Here is a 16601-nt window from a genome sequence, read left to right on the forward strand (position 1 = left end):
TGTCTATGGATAGATGCATAGATGGGTGGATGAATGGATAGATGCATATATACAGCCAATCCCTCAACAATTTATGCAATCCACCAACCCATCCAACCAACAACCCATCCATGCATCCACCCATACATCATGCATACATTCATCCATCATGCATCCATCCACCCACTGTGTCCCACTCCGACCCCTCTAACTACAGCAGTCACTACCCATCATGCAGTCCATTAACAAATACGGACGGTAACTACAAAGCTGCGTAAATGTTCATACTATGTAACTAGCCAGGATTATGTGCCATGTATTAGGAGCACCATACTTACACAACGCCTTAAAAGCTCACCCAATATGTCCCATAAAGGCTAAACTACAATCAACACCCTTACATCCTCCAAGTTGGGCAACCAGTATTTTAACACAAAATGGAACGCATAACGGCCTAGAAGCAAGCAGTATGTAAATGACACAGCGAAGATTCCCGTTTCACCTTAAGTACACATTTGACCTCGCAGTATGTAGGGAAGCTGTATATAAACATCAATATAATACAGGATATGGGGTATGTTGCCTAACCTAAAAAACCTCACCATCCACCACAACACTGCAAACGTGTATGCAAAAATAAAAACAGATCTGCCTATTTAGGAGTTGTATATGTTTTGTGACTTGCACATGCCGACCAGGGCTATTCCACCCATAAAACGAACACGTCTGTCTATTGGCAATCAAAAACAAAGTACGGCTATCAATCACTACAGCAATCAATCTGTGGGTAACAGGAGAGTAGGGGGGCCCGGCCAAAACTTACTGTCAACAGCTCAAACATAAAAACCGTGAATGGGCGGTGCCTTGTCCAATGAAGCAACCATGTTGGGGTCAGGCGAAATGTCAATACCTGATCAAAATGTAACAAGCCGGTGGGATCGTCTACAAAACATTTATATAGCAATGACATTTCGCCTGACTGTGGAATGGCCGCAAAACAGGACAACAGGTTTTAAGGCATGCGCATTATGTTTTCTAGCTGCCTGGGTCTCTCGAACAGAAGAGGTTCTCTCACTCCTTCACGCGCACACAAGGAAAGGAATGCAGGAAAGGGTCGCGCACAAGGGTAGGGAAAGAGGTTCTTCTTTTACCTCGAGAAGATAACTGCCGGACGCTATTCACGAACTGCTCCAGGGCAGACGCCATCTTCGCAGCCACCACCTCCTCCTCCTCGCTCTCTATCCTGTAGAGGGGCTCAGGGATCCACTGGCTGCCGGAGCCAGTGGGGGAGAGGAGTGAGGGGAGCCACACCAGTTGCGCTGAGAGCTCAGCTCTCGGCAGCAGCAGTCACGAAGCTTCAGCCGTTGGGTAAGCGTGAAAACCTTCCCCCACTGCGCATGCGCTCTGTCTGTGTGAAGGGAGTTGACTAGCTTACCCACGGAAGCCGACGAGGATCGATTGGAAGATTTTGTTGTTGTTGTAATTTTAGATAACGCGAACTCAACCCGAAGGTATTGAGACCCATCACATGAGCATTTACATTACACAATGTCTTTTAGACAAATTTGTTGAAGTTTAAAAGTGCACCCGCTTTCCCCTGGTTCCTGCGCGTCACTGCTTCTGCTCACGTTTTACATCTGAGGATGGAGTCCTTGACCGCGGCTTTCGGAGTTATGCATGTTTATGGGATTCATTTTATTTTCCTGCGTTTGCATAGGACACAGCATTCCCTACTCTGTGGGCTTTTTCTGGCACAGATGGTTGACTGTTGTCAAACTACTTCACACTCTACTAGAGCTGGGCGAGCCGCTGAAAGCAAAGCTCGAGCCGGGCTCGACAAGCCGCTGAAAGCTCGGGCCAGAAGCATGGATTTGGCTCTGCTGAACACCCGTTGAAAGCCGGAGCCCATAACGAGAAGAGCTTTTATGTACCCTCTGCTGTAACCCACGCTCTGCCCTCCTGCAGAAAGAGTAACAAATAAAACACTGAGCGCGGGAGGGGGGCGGGAACGGGGCCGGAGACACGGAGAGCGGGAGGGGGGCAGGATCGGGGCCGGAGACATGGAGAGCGTGAGAGGCAGCGGGAGGGGGGCGGGAACGGGGCCGGAGACAGGGAGAGCTGGAGAGGGGGTGGGAACGGGCAAAAAAAAAAAAAAAGCGAGCACTCACCTGGACTTCTTCCGGGTGCCGTCAATGCCGGACCAGATTCGGGGGCGTTCCCGAGAACAGGCTTTCGGCTGACGTCACCAAAAGGGAAAAATTCTCGGGAACGCCCCCGAATCTGGTCCGGGATTGACGGACAGAGCCGTCTCCCAATGGCTAGCCTCCATTTATGGAGCTAGCCAATGGGAGGAGGGGGCAGATACCCGACCCCACAGAGCAAAACATAAGATTTTTCCTAGCGCATGCGTACTTCGTACGCATTTGCTAGGCAAAACCTAAAAAAGATTAAAGGAGAGACAGGCTTTTATGCATTGTTCTATTACCTGACCAGATTTTGTAGTACATGTGTATTTATCTTGTTATATTGATGTATGATCTTTTATTTCTGTATTATCGGAAGTACTCAAAGATATCAACTATGTATATTTATATTTTATTTTTTCCCCTTTTTTACCATTTCCCTTTTCTTTTTCAATAAATGTTATCGTTTTCAAAACTTAAAAAAAAAGAAAGGAGAGACAGGCTGTTTAGGCTGAGGTAGTTTATTTATTTTTTAATGCACGCGAATTATCTATTTCATTTACAGAATGTGTCACCTCCTCACAGAGCCACTCAGCACATACGTGAGGGCTCCCCTGTCAGGAAAGGGCAGGAAAGGGGCATCCTACAGGGCACCCACTGCTTTAGGGGCTCCCTAGAATTGATAACTTAAGCCCACTGGGGACAAGTTGTCCCTACAGGGAAGGACGAGAGCAATCATGCATCCTTGCTCTGGAGCTTAATTATTTACCACCCACCCTGCAGGGTGTATCTCAGCATTAGTCCAAAATAATAGTGGAACAGAGACAGTCACAGACGGCATAACTCACGGTTGAGGGTGCGGGGGGTCGCACGAGGAGGGGCTCGTGGGGAAGAGGAGTCACGCGGGGGGTATTTGAATTTTAAATAATTATATATGATTAAACTCACCTTCCCATTGGCCGGGTCCCGTGTCTCCTGTTCTCCAAGAACATGCAGCAGAAGCAGGCAGTCAGGTTCCCTCCCTCACCTAAGCCAATCACAACGCTGCAAGCAACGTTGTGATTGGTTGGGACGTCGCCCAGACAGCTGCTTATGAGGAGGCCATTTTCTCTATGTAGGCTGCATTGCAGCCTGCATAGAGAAGGGCAGGGTGAACATCAATCAATCAATCAATCATGGCATTTGTATAGCGCACTACTCACCCGGAAGGGTCTCAAGGCGCTTGGGGGGGGGGGTCCGCTATTGCTCGAACAGCCAGGTCTTGAGTTGTCTCCTGAAGGCGAGATGGTCCTGGGTCAGTCGAAGGTGGATGGGGAGGGAGTTCCAAGTTTTGGCCGCCAGGTAGGAGAAGGATCTTTCTCCGGCGGTGGCTCTGCGGATGCGTGGAACGGCGGCGAGGTCGTGGTGGGTCGATCGTAGCTGGCGGGTGGGAGTGTAGAAGGTCAGGCGGTCGTTGAGGTATTTGGGGCCCAGGTCATGGAGAGACTTGTGTGCGTGGGTGAGGAGCCTGAACGTGATCCTCTTGTTGACGGGGAGCCAGTGCAGGTCCCTCAGGTGGCCGGAGATGTGGCAGCGACGGGGGATGTCCAGGATGAGTCGGGCGGCGGCGTTCTGGATGCGTTGGAGTCTTCTCTGAAGCTTGGCTGTGGTACCAGCGTAGAGGGTGTTTCCGTAGTCCAGTCGGCTGGTGACGAGTGCCTGGGTGACCGTCTTCCTGGTTTCGGTCGGGATCCATCAGAAGGTCTTGCGGAGCATTCGTAGGGTGTGAAAGAAGGATGAGGAGACGGCGTTGACTTCTCTAGTCATTGAGAGGGAGGAGTCCAGGATGAAGCCCAGGTTGCGTGCGTGGTCTGTTGGCTTGGGAGCGGTGCCCAGGGTGGGGGGCCACCAGGAGTCGTCCCAGGTAGAGGGCGATGGTCCCAGCATGAGGACTTCCGTCTTGTCTGAGTTCAGTTTCAGGCAGCTGGTCTTCATCCACTCAGCGACGTCTTACATTCCTTCGTGTAGGCTGGTTCTGGCGGTGTCGGGGTCCCTGGTGAGGGAGAGATCAGCTGGGTGTCGTCGGCGTAGGAGATGATGTTGAGGTTGTGTTGGCATGCGATGGCTGCGAGGGGTCTCATGTAGACGTTGAAGAGGGTGGGGCTGAGTGATGATCCTTGCGGGACGCCGCAGATGACTTCGGTGGCCTCGGATCGAAACGGGGGGAGGCGAACTCTCTGTGTTCTTCCGGCGAGGAACGAGATGATCCACTTCAGTGCCTTCTCTTGGATGCCGATGTTGCTGAGGCGTTGAACTAGGGTGCGGTGGCAGACTGTGTCGAACGCTGCAGAGAGGTCCAGGAGGATGAGTGCCGCTGTTTCCCCGTTGTCGAGCAGGGCTCGGATGTCGTCGGTGGCTGCGATCATGACTGGTTTGGGTGGCCCCAGGGGCCGATCAAACAGTCTTTACGCACTCCGGAGTGCTCAGGCACACCGCTCCTCTCCTGCCCTGCTCTCAGAGCAGCCCCGCCCACCCGCCTGCCCGCAACCAAACATAAAATGATATTAACGGAAAGTTATTACCATTTTATGATTCTGCTTCTCGCACTGCGAACAAAAGTGGGGTGACGCTCCTCCGCCCTATTGGAGGAGACGCCCCTGAACAGAGACAGTGTTTTCTCTCTTGTATTTATCCTATGTTTGCAAGAAAAGATTGTGCATTCCAGTGGTCCAAACCGGGAATGCTTTCAGGCAGTTCCTGTATTTTGTGGTATATCCCTCTCAGAGCGGACAAGCCACTATTGTTGTACTCCAGTGCCATCATAAAGGATGCATGAGGTTTCAAAGCCAAGGGACGAAAGAGAGAGGCTTCCTCCTTAGCGTCTACACAATGCTGTCTGAAGTAATACTTCTGGGGAGAAATGAAGCAGGTAGAGGGCAGGGACTACTCCTGCACTGCAAAGAGATTTCTGTCTTCTTTAATAGGAGAAAAAGCCAGAAATGGCAGAAACAACTTTCAAGCAATAGATGTAATTCTAGATTAAAATTATGGATGTCACAGGAGTTGATAGGCAAGACATCGCAAACACCATGAATGAAGGCTGAGAAAGAGCAAAGCAAGTCTTCCAGAAACAAGGAGACCCATAAATAAATCATATTGCAGGCAAGCATTGGCAGAGCCAATAGGTTTCGCTTATGCAAGAGCTATTGGTTTTGCCAATGTGTTACAGCTATGTTGTACACCAGAGCTGCTGCTGTTTAGTGAGGCAAAAAGTTAGTGGTATAGAGAAGAGTGGAGTGTCATAGAGTGGAGTAGCATGGAGTGTTGTGTATTGCAGTGGCATAGAGTGGAGTCACGCAGAGTGGCATACAGTGGAGTGGCATAGAGTAGAGTGGACAGGTGTAGAGCGCATTGGCGTAGAGTGTTGCAGAGTAAACTGGTATAGAATGCAGTGACATAGAGTGCAATGGCATAGAATTTAGTGGCGTACAATGCAGCATCGTAAAAGGCAGTGGTATAGATTAGAGTGTTGCATAGTACAGTACAGTGGCATTGAGTGCAGTGGTGCAATGTGGAGTAATGCAGAATGGAGTAGACTGGTGTAGAGTGGAGTGGAGGAGAGCAGGGTAGAGTGGCGTAGAGAGGTGCACATTAGAGTGGTGTAGATTGGTGCAGAGGAGAGTATAGTGCTGTAGAGTGTAGTGGCATAAAGTGCAGTGGTGTGTAGTGAAGTGCTGCAGAGTGCAGTGGCAGAGAATGGAGTGATGCAGAGCAGAGTGGCCTAGAGTAAAGTGGAGCAGAGTGTATTGGCATAGAATACAGCAGTGCAGAGTAGAGTGGTGTAGAGTTCAGTGGCGAAGAGTAGAGTGTTGCAGAGTAGAGTGTAGTAGAGTACCATGGTATAGAGTGGTGTAGAATGCAGTGGCGTAAAGTGGTGTGGATTAGAGTGGCGTAGAGTTCAGTGGTGTTGAGTACAGTGGTGAAGAGTAGAGTGCAGTGGAGTAGAGTAAAGTGACATAGAGCGCAGTGCTTAGAGTGCATTGGCATAAAGTGCAGTGGCGCAGAGTGCAGTATCATAGAGTGCAGTGGCATAGAGTAGAGTGGCGCAGAGTAGAGTAGAGCGGACTAGTGTAGAGTGCATTGCCGTAGAGTGCTTCAGAGTATAGTGGCATTGAGTGCTGTGGCATAGAGAGTTTTGGAATAGAATTCAGCAGCATACAATGTAGCATCATATAATGCAGTGCCGTAGATTAGAGTGGTGGGTAGTAGAGTACAGTGATATAGATTGCAGTGGTGCAGAGTAGAGTGGCATAGAGTGCAGTGGCGTAAAGTGGTGCAGAGTAGAGTATAGTGATGTAGAGTGGAGTGGCATAGAATGCAGTGGCGTAGAGTGGAATGCCCCTCTAGTTCAGTGGATTAAAGTTCAGAGAGGCAAAGTAGAATGGTGAGGAATGCTTTTGCTTAGAGTACAGCAGTGCAGAGTAGAGTGGCAGAGAATTCAGTGGTGGAGAGTGCAGTGTTGCAGAGTGGACCAGAGAGTGTATTTGCGCAGAGTGCAGTGGTACAGAGTAGAGTGCAGTGGCACAAAGTGCAATGATGTAGAGTGCATTGTCATAGAGTGGCAGTGGTTTAGAGTTGAGTGACGCAGTCTGCAGTGGCAACGAGTGGAGTGGTTCAGCGTGTAATAGAGTGGCATAGAGTGCAGTGGCATAAAGTAGATTATTTCAAAGGAGAGTGAAGTGGCATAGAGTGGAGCAGTGCAGGGTAGAGTGCAGTGGCATAAAGTTCAGTGGTGCAGAGTAGATTAGAGTGGCGTACAGTGGATTGGCATGGTGTGTAGTGAATAGAGTGGAGTGGTACAGCACAGAGTTTATTGACATAAAGTGCAGTGGCCTAAAGTGCTGTGTTGCGAGTGGCTTAGAGTGGAGTGGCATATAGTGGAGCAGTAGAGTGGAGTGGCCTAGACTGGAGAGGAGCAGAGTACAGTGGCGAAGAGTGCAATGGTGCAGAGTGGAGTGGCGTAGAGCGCATAGGCCTAGAGTAGATTGGTGCAGAGAAGGGTAGAGAGGCGTAGATTTAAGTAGTGTAGAGTGCAGTGGCATAGAGTGGAGTGGTGCAGAGTGGAGTAGAGTGCGGTGGTGTGGAGTGGAGCAGAGAAGAGTCCAGGGGCATGGAGTGGTGCAGAGCAGAGTCCAGTGGCGTGGAGGGGTGCAGAGAAGAGTCCAGTGGCATAGAGTGGAGTATGGATGCTGTGGTAGCGCACTGCATTTACAGACAACACATTTTCAAATGAAATGACCATTGCATTTCTACAGACATACAGTTTTACTAATAAAACTATACTATGACACAGATGATAATGTGTAGAAATGGCATCACCTGCTGTAATATAATAATTTGTTTTGATCATAATAAAGTATTTGTTTCCAACACAATTCAGAACTAACAAAAATGTGTTTTATTTGTGCTCCTCTATTATTCTGATATATAATCTGAAATACTTGCACAGGTCATTCAAATGTTGCAGAAAAAACTATTTCCTACCGTCAGTATCCAGCAAGATTGCCACATAAATCATCTCATTTTGAAGTCAGAGAAAGAAAAGTAAACAAGAAGCTCCTTCTGAAGAAAGAGCCTGACATTTGACATCTGCTTTTGAATGCACAGCAAATTTGACAAGATAAGAACAAGATTTACGGTTCTGTTTACAGAAAGGAGCACTCATGGAAGAATACAAGGAGAGATAGCATGAAAAATCTTTGCTCCTTGACGAATGAACTGAAGCTGGACCTCCTAAACCAAATAAAGCCAGCAAATAGAAAGCCAGAAAATGTGAGTTACAAACCACAAAGCCAATGGTAAGCGACGGGCAGAATGCATTTTCAGGAAAGCTTTCTGAATGTCCCCAAGATGTCATTATCAAACTAGACAACGGGGCTGTCTGGTAGGCTTCCATCTAAAAAGTAGAGCAAAAATCAGTGACACAAAAATGGTCTCCACAGGACATTACACCACAAGAAAAAGATTAGCAGTGTCTTGGGTTAGGAATTCTGGAAAAGCTACCACCTGAGCTAGGCTTATTGTTAAGGCTAGTCATGCCTATATTTTCTGAAATATGGTGTCTTTGAGACACGAAAAGAGCATTCTAATTGCCAATTTTCATGTCTCTATTCCTTGTCCACTGCCTTCTTTGGACAATGTCCGAAAGGGTGAAACTCCCCATGCCACTGCCACATAATGCCAAAATTAATCATGCAGCATAGGGAGAGATGCCTTATCGCATGCAGAATGTAAAAACAGACCTTCTAAAAGGATGCGGAGTCCAAATAGCAACCCACTCTGTCCGGTGAGATCCTGCAACAGACATAACAAGTTCACATGCACTTTTCATACATGTGCCCTGCAGCCTAGCCAGAGACCTTTACTTCGGCTGCCTACAGGCAAGTGGGTTTATATTAAATGTCAGGAACTAGAGGTTGCAGCTCATAATTCAATTAAAAAAGTGAGTCTATAGTATGGGAGACTCCATGAGAGAAGGTCAACAAATCACAGAGGTCAGAAACAGTTGGACTGAGACGTAATGGTGCAATGCCAAGTACAGCCAACAATGCTCTCTAATCACACGGCAGTAGAATGATTTTCTGGTCTGGAAATCTCACCATTCATTGCTCGAGTGGACATCCAGTTGCAGAGAATCGTCTGACGTGACCACTTACCAAATGAACCTGTGGCAGTGCTAGGGTTAAATCGAAACTTGCATCACATGGATAGTCAGTATGGGGTGCTTGTGGCAAATAGATAAACCCTAAGTGAGGTCTGCCTTGCAAACTAAATGGCCCCTAAAATGTCACTTAGGCTGGCTGTTTCATAGATATACAAATGCACTGAGCCCAGCAGGGGCCATGCGGGCTAGGGGACTTCCTGCACAATAGGGGACTGCTCCCACCTACTTGCACCCCTGAAAGCCCTGGTGAGGGGCTTGTGAGACACACAGTCAATGTGAGGAACTGGCTGCACCTGAAAAGACCTCGTGAGGGATTTGAGGTAGGACATTATTAAGAGTGTGTACATTTGGGTTAACAGTGGCTCTGAATCACAAAGGTATTTTAAATTGTAAAGAAAAATGGACTGTACAAAATACCTCATTTACGCCTGCCAGACATTTACAAAAGAATTCCTGGCAGGCGGAAATTGTTTTATGTTGTGGATTTTTCTGCAACAAATGTGGAAAAATAAACAAAAGCAAATCCCACGGAAGGGGTGTCAAATGGGAATTACAAGGCAGGTCATGGTTGTGGGTATGAATTCCCACAACCATGTACATTTGTAAGCATCCACCAACTCTCATCAAACTCCTTCCCACCCTTGAAATGGTTGAAAAGTTACTGCAGACAATGGCTAGAGAAACTCCGCTTTCTAGGATGGGAAGGGGATCCCCTCACCTGCAGATTTGGAAGGGGTTCAGAGGAATGCCATTCTCGGCAGCGAAAAATGGTATAATGCCCAGAAAAGTAGTACAAAATTGTATTTGCGTAACAGACTCAATTCCCCTTGTGTTGAAATCTACGCTATATAGATTTGTGCTCAGGTGGAATAGCAACCCACAGGAAAGGTCACATGACATTCCCAGTAGAACCCCCATGAATCTGTGAAAATTGGGCTTTTTGGGGCATGTCGAAAGAAAGTGTCAGGTTGTTAGCTCTGGTATGGAGCATGTTAGTATTCACTGAAACGAATCTGTCACTTTCCAGAGACGCTAAGGCCGGCGCTCACGAACGTCATTTTTATTTTGCGAAAACTATGCTCTGATACCTTTGTGCTTGCAATCTTTCTCTCTGTACGTCAGGACGCCACTACTTGGTGGTAATACGTTAACGCAACATAAACAAGATAAATACATTAACCGAAAATGCGTGGCTCTTTACATCGGCTTTCACAGTCAGTAGAGCCCAATGGCCCGTTGCAAACTCGTTTTTCATCGACTAACTTTGGGTAATGACTGACCGCACCAGCAGTAGGCCGCTCGTTCCTCCGAAGTGTGAAAAGTTCATTGGTTACTCGTTACCTACAGATGCAAGTGCTTCTCATGCTGCTCGTCACCAGAGTCTTACCTGTGGCGTTATTCATAGTAGCTAGCATTGCAATTAAAACGCAGTTTTGTGCTTGCATTTTCTTAAATGACGTACTTCACAGGAAAGTAACCCAAACATGGGCAACATTCAGATTGTTACACAGTTTTATTTAAAGTGTTATGTGGTGCATACACTTTAACACGCAGTTTTTTGGGTTAAAATCTTTCACATACAAATGTTTTTTAATTGCTTGGCCTGAAAACCTCTCCAGCTGAAAATACTTTGCAACAAGTTGTGTATTCGGTTCTGCATGTGAGGATGGGAACAATGTTCACCTAAAACGGTAATGTTAGCTTCAGCACGGACAGACACGTGCCACGCGCTTCCTACCCCGGCAGGGAATGACCTGCAGGAATGTCTCCGGGCTGGACCCCTCCGTCTCCATCTCGTGAATGAAGAACAAACCTTGACAAAACGAAGCGGATCTTTGTAAACAGTTCGGAGAACAGCCAGGCCGTCGCTGCGCTGCACGAACCAATATTCCAATTTTATCTGGCGGGTGTGATTCCTTTTTATCCGCTGTTTTGTTTGAAGGGATCCGAAGCAGAGCAGATAATCCCAACTTTGAACATAAATCACTGTGCTGCGCGTCTGATAGATGCTCTCATTTTTCTTTTGATAATTCGTGATTGGGGACTGGCGGGAAAATGCCACCCGCTTATCGCTGGAAAGCAGCATTCGCGGAGCGCGCCGAAGGTTCAGCGAGGGAGGCAGAGGCGCTTTGAACCGAAATGCCTCGAGACATATGTCTGGCTGCTTGCTTCGTATGCCCGCTCCTCGGTCTGGACACTGGACTTAGAGCTCGCCTTTAATTCAGATGCTGCCCAAACACATGGTCACAACGTCCTCCTGCAGGAATGCGCCTTGCTTGTATTATTGGCTGCAGGCCGTCGATAGTGAAGGAGCTGGACCGTAGTGGGTAGAGCTTGGGGCCTGGCAGTGATGCTCATGCTGCCAATGACTACACGTGTGATTCCTGGCAGACCATGCTATGTCTTTCCAGTTTGTTAATCCCCACTCCTACTGATTTAGCTCGTGCATGTCGGCCTGTGGTGCAATCTTGGCTTGGCTACTCCCACTGCGGATGCACTGACTGGATTTGCCAATTTTCAAATTAAAGAGAAAGGTTGGAATGTAGACTCCAGCACATACCAGGCCCTCAGTTTATAGACGTCTTTTATCTACAACTTTTCAAGCCAGTAAGCCCGATGGCTCATAACCCACTTTTTGACAGTCACCAGCTCTCAGTCGGGGGATTCAGAGAGGTAGAAAGATCAAAAGGAGTATGCAAGTAATCGAGTCACAACTTTCCATAGAATGTTTTTTGAGCCATCACTTTTAGAGGTCAGTTCTAAAGCTGCCCTTCCACGGTAGCTCACCAGAAGTTTTGTAATTAAGGATATGAATACAGGTGTATGTCTTATCAAAGGACACAGGAGACAAATACCAGAACCAAGCACATTTTGAGTAGAGTGATAGTGCCTCAGGGGAGTTAGCTGGACACTCTCCCTGACGCCCCTCTTTCTCGTCCCAGTCATTATGTCATGAGCAATTTCCCTCCCAGGACGGCAGGAAATACAGGAGAATTCAAAAGTAAGCACCACCCACTCACCTGGGTGCCATATAATGGTAGCTTAACCAGAATTCTCCTGTTATTTTGTTTCTGTCCAGGAAATTGGACACAGGACAAGGCGAGGGATATATCTATCGGTCTTTCTGCGGGGCTGAGGCATTTTCTTCCCTCCATTGCAGGCATCTCCAAGAGCCTGAGTGCTGCAGGAGTTATACCTCATGGGGCAGCGGTTGAAGACTCCTTACAGGTTCAGACTCTCCCAGGGTACCTTGAGCCCGAGGAGCTGAGGCACGACTCGAACCAGCATCACCCTACTGCTCCCTGAGCAGTGCAAAAATGAAAAATACAATGATAATAGCACAATGTTATTATCATTTTATTTTTCCACACTGGCTCAGTTCAGTTGCATTTTAGGTGTGGGGCAGGGCTGGGCTGTCATCACAGCCAGCAGGAGGAGGAGTGGTAGTGTGCATGATGGTTTGGCCTGCCGTCTTGGGCCTGCAAAACAGTGATGCACATTTAATATTTCCACCCAGCTGTATTGCACAGCCTAGGTGGAGAACATGAACAGGCTCCGACACACTCTCTTAGTGCTGAACCAGGGTGCCCAGACCAATCACAATGCTGCTGTCATGCTGATGACCGCAGCGTCGTGATTTGCTAAGAGGGTTTGGGAGCATGTGTGCTTCCTGATTCGTCAAAGGAGGAAGGACGGAGGAGACTCAGCAGCAGGTAAGTAAAATCTTTATTTTTTCTAATCCCGCCTTGTCCCCCCCCTCCTCCTGTGTACTATTCATTAGCAGCCGCCACTGGTGGTATCTGCAGGGAGAGGAGAATGTTTACTTATTTCAGCAGCGGGTTTCAGCTGCAGGCTTGAGTTTCCCCCGGCGTGGGATCCGCGGGAGTAGCACAGAATATTTGTCCATCTGTTGCTAGCTACTGCTGTCTGGAAGGTCGCAGCATCTTTGGTTCTCTCCCTTGGCTGTGGCTACTGGGGGATTAGTGCACAACATTCAGGCATGTGCATTGGAGCTGTTGGCCTCACAAAGGCGCATGTGTTGAATGGCCGCATACTGTTTTCCCCACAGGATGGGCAGCCCTACTGTATTAAAAAGACATCAACAAGTTAAGCCACATATACTTCATGCTGTAGCTTTGCCTTTTTGTTGCTGATTCTAACCTGATTGTTTTTTAACCCTGCATTCTGTTGTAGATAAACACTCAGCAAAACATAGGCATGTTTCTCCATCCAGGTCTGGTTCTTCTTCTGAGGATGGTTTGTCTCCCTCCTCCCCTAAGTGGCATAGGACGCATGAAGGGGATGATGAGGAAGTGAGTATCCAGAGGATTGTCTAAGAGACCCTCAAGGCGTTTCACAAAGACTCCAAGGATGTGTCCCTCAAAGACTCCTCTTCCTGATCAGTGGGGGAACCTCTTTTAGCTTCTGATGTATCCTTTGATAGTAGAACTCTACTCCAGATTTAAAAAGAACATATGTCTCTAAAGAAAGTTTACAAGAGATTCTCTCCCATGTCAGAGTTAACATGCGGATTCCTCCACTTAAGCAACCTTCTTCTACGAATCCTTTACTTCCACAATTTCGAAAATCCTCGTTTGCAGCTCTTCCCATTCACCAGTTTGTTTTGGATGAGGTGAAAAATAAATGGAAGGATCCTGAAAATATTTCTCTGCCACAGTGTATGTCGTATTTATTTCCTCTTGAGGAGCAGGGCCGGACTGGGAAACCTCAACTAGCCCTGGCAGAGTGCTCAGCCGCCCCCCCTCCCTCCGGGCCCCCCCATCCAGGGGGTTGGGGGTCCCGCCAAGCTCTTTGCCAGGGCCGGTTTTCAGCCGATTTTGCAGCTATGCTGCAAAACCGGCCCCGTAACAAAACCGGCCCCCACCCAAGCGGCGCACCGGGGGATTGCCTGGTGCCCGCAACGGCCAGTCCGGCCCTGTGGAGGAGATGGCTACTACGCTATCAGATGTGGTTCATGTGTACTCTGGTGTTGCTAGTCTGGTGGGACGGTAGTCTGTGGCTGAGGGGAATATCTTGAAGGATACAGCAGGTAACAATGTGGATGCTTCCCTGACAAAGGTTCTTTTGGAATCGCATGTGGTACTCAGAGCAGGAGTCTATAGCGCCTACACAACGCAATCTCTTATTACTGACCTTTTCCAAATGGTATAGGAGGAGAAAGACTATCTCCCTTTACTAGAATCTATTGAACACCAGGTTGCGTTCTTGTCTGATATATCTTTCGATGTGGTCTGATCAGCAGCTTTGGCAGGTGGTGCTTTGGATGCTGCCAGACACAACCTGTGATATATAGCGCAATGTTCTAAGGCTCTCAGGGTACCTTTCAATGATCCTAGGCTGTTTGGTGCTGAACTGGAGGAGAGATTGCCTCAACGTTTTAAGGAAATTAACCACTCTTCTTCATTCAGGCGAGAATCTTCAAACCCAGCCAAGTCTTTGAAATGGAAATCCTTTCATCAGCTTTCATGGAAGCTGTCCTTTGATCAATCTTCCAAATCAGGGGACGTCTTCTTCCTTTCGTTCCTTCCAGAAATAGAAGCAGGAATGTGGTTCCAAACAGCAGAATTCCCAACTATGCTGAGACTTCATTGCCATTACAGGCCGGTGGTCAGATAAGTGAGTTTTCTCAGAATGGCAGAACATCACAAAGGACAAGTGGATGCTCAATATTGTCAAGTTGGGTTATCGGATTGAGGTTCTCTCTCCTCCAATTCCACCAGGAACTATCTGTACACCTGTTCTCAAGAATCCAACCAAGATGCGAGCATTGATGGCAGGTATTTCTTCTCTGGTAAAGAAAATAACAATTTCTCCAGGTCCGAGCCAAGGAGAAAGCTTCAGGAGTCTACACTATAGTGTTCCTAGTCAAGAACGCTTTCGGTGGTTATTGTCTGGTGACAGATTTGAGCTATCTGTGAGTTTCAAGATGGAGACATTTCAAAGACTCGCTCATCTGCTCCCATTAAACAGTTTCATGACTGTGCTCAATTTAATGGATGCTAATCTCCATATTTCCAAATAGAGAGGAGACTGGCACTTTCTCCAGTTTGTGGTAGGAGATCAGCACTGGCAGTTTATAGTTCTCCAGTTTTGAATAAAGTCAGCCCCAAGGGTTTTCACAAGGATGATGGCTCCAGTGGTGGCTTTTTTCATCTTCAAGGGATCCTTGTTTACCAGTATCTCAATGACTGGCTTCTTCATGATCCTTCCTTTGAAAAGACTTGCAGGATTCTGGGGGTCACAAGGTGAGACATCAGCATGCTGGGATGCTGCTCAACTTTCAGAAATGTCAGTTGTCCCCTTCAAGACACAACAGATTCACCAGACCCATCTTCAGAACAGGCCTAAGATAACTTTTCTCATGAGAGAATAGTTGTCTTCGAACTTTGGTCAAGAGTCTGCTTTTCAGCTCAGTAGTGTCAGTAAGGCCTGAAATTCAGGGTAACATGGTGGCATGTGTTTTCATGGTTCCTTAAGCTCAAATTCCTCTCTGCCCTTTTCTGTTCCATCTCTGCTGTTGCTATGCACCAAGTATTCATCCACTGGACCATCCACTTCGTCTCTTCAATCAGGCCAAGCAGGAACTCAGGTGGTGTCGGAAAACCTGCAAAAGGGATGCGCATGCACCCAGGTTGGCCAGTTTTCATCACAACAGATGCCAGAAGGATAGGGTGGGGAGCAACCTGATTGCAGCATTCTTATCAACAGAAGTAGTCTAGGTTGGGGCACAGGAGGTCCTCAAATTGGAGGGAGATGACAGCTGTGTACAGAGCTCTTTTGAAGTTCAAGATCTTCATCATGCAAAATAATGTCTTAATTCTGACGGACAACATAGTGTCCATGGCTTATTTCAACCATCAGGGGAGAACCAGGTTAGAGACGTTGAATCAGGTGGCAACAGCTATTGGTCTCTGGGCAGATAACAGCTTTCAGATTCTTTCATCAATCCAGTGGACAACTCACAGGCGAATCTCCTCTGCAGGCCATTTCCACATCGATCTGCCTGTCCTAATCAAGAAAAGTCTTCTCTCAGATCTGCCTAGTGTTCGGGATCCCAAATCTGGATTTCTTTGCTTGATGGAGCAATGTAAAGTTTTGCATATTCTGCTCTATGTTTAAGGAGACTGGAGCTCAGGAGACAGACACTTTGCTGAAACAGTGGCATCCACTGCTTTTTTTGACTTTCCCAACGCTTCCATGGACATTGACAAAAATTAATTCGGAGAGAGAGCAGGTGATTATGGTGGCTCTCTTCTAGCCGAAACGCTTTTGGTTCCTGATCATTATCTGCCGTCCATGGGCCCTTCCATCAGTTTCTTCTCTTCTCTGGAGTCCTTACCCTTATCCTCTAAACATGTGCCTCTTGGTTTAGAGGTTGAGCAGTCAACCTTATTAAGTAAGGGTTTTCCTTCTTCTCTGGTGAACTCTAGTCAGAATTCTAGAAGACCTTCAAACTTGAAGGCTTATTCTAGAAACTGGGATGCTTTTCACAATTGATGTTTGATGCATGATCTTTCTGCTTTCTCTGTTCCCTTTTTAGCTTTATTGCAAATTCTGTTGGATAACTTTCATCTTAATCTTTCGATTCCCACTCTTTAGACTTATTGGTTTGCTTTTAAAGCCTTTATGGAGTTTCCAAAATCTCAAAAGACTTTGAGTCGAGGGACAATAGGGTTTTTGGCAGCTTTTCTATCTCTAGACATATTTCAAGCTCT

This window comes from Lissotriton helveticus, chromosome 7 (genome assembly GCF_964261635.1).
Source record: "Lissotriton helveticus chromosome 7, aLisHel1.1, whole genome shotgun sequence".
Taxonomy (NCBI): domain Eukaryota; kingdom Metazoa; phylum Chordata; class Amphibia; order Caudata; family Salamandridae; genus Lissotriton; species Lissotriton helveticus.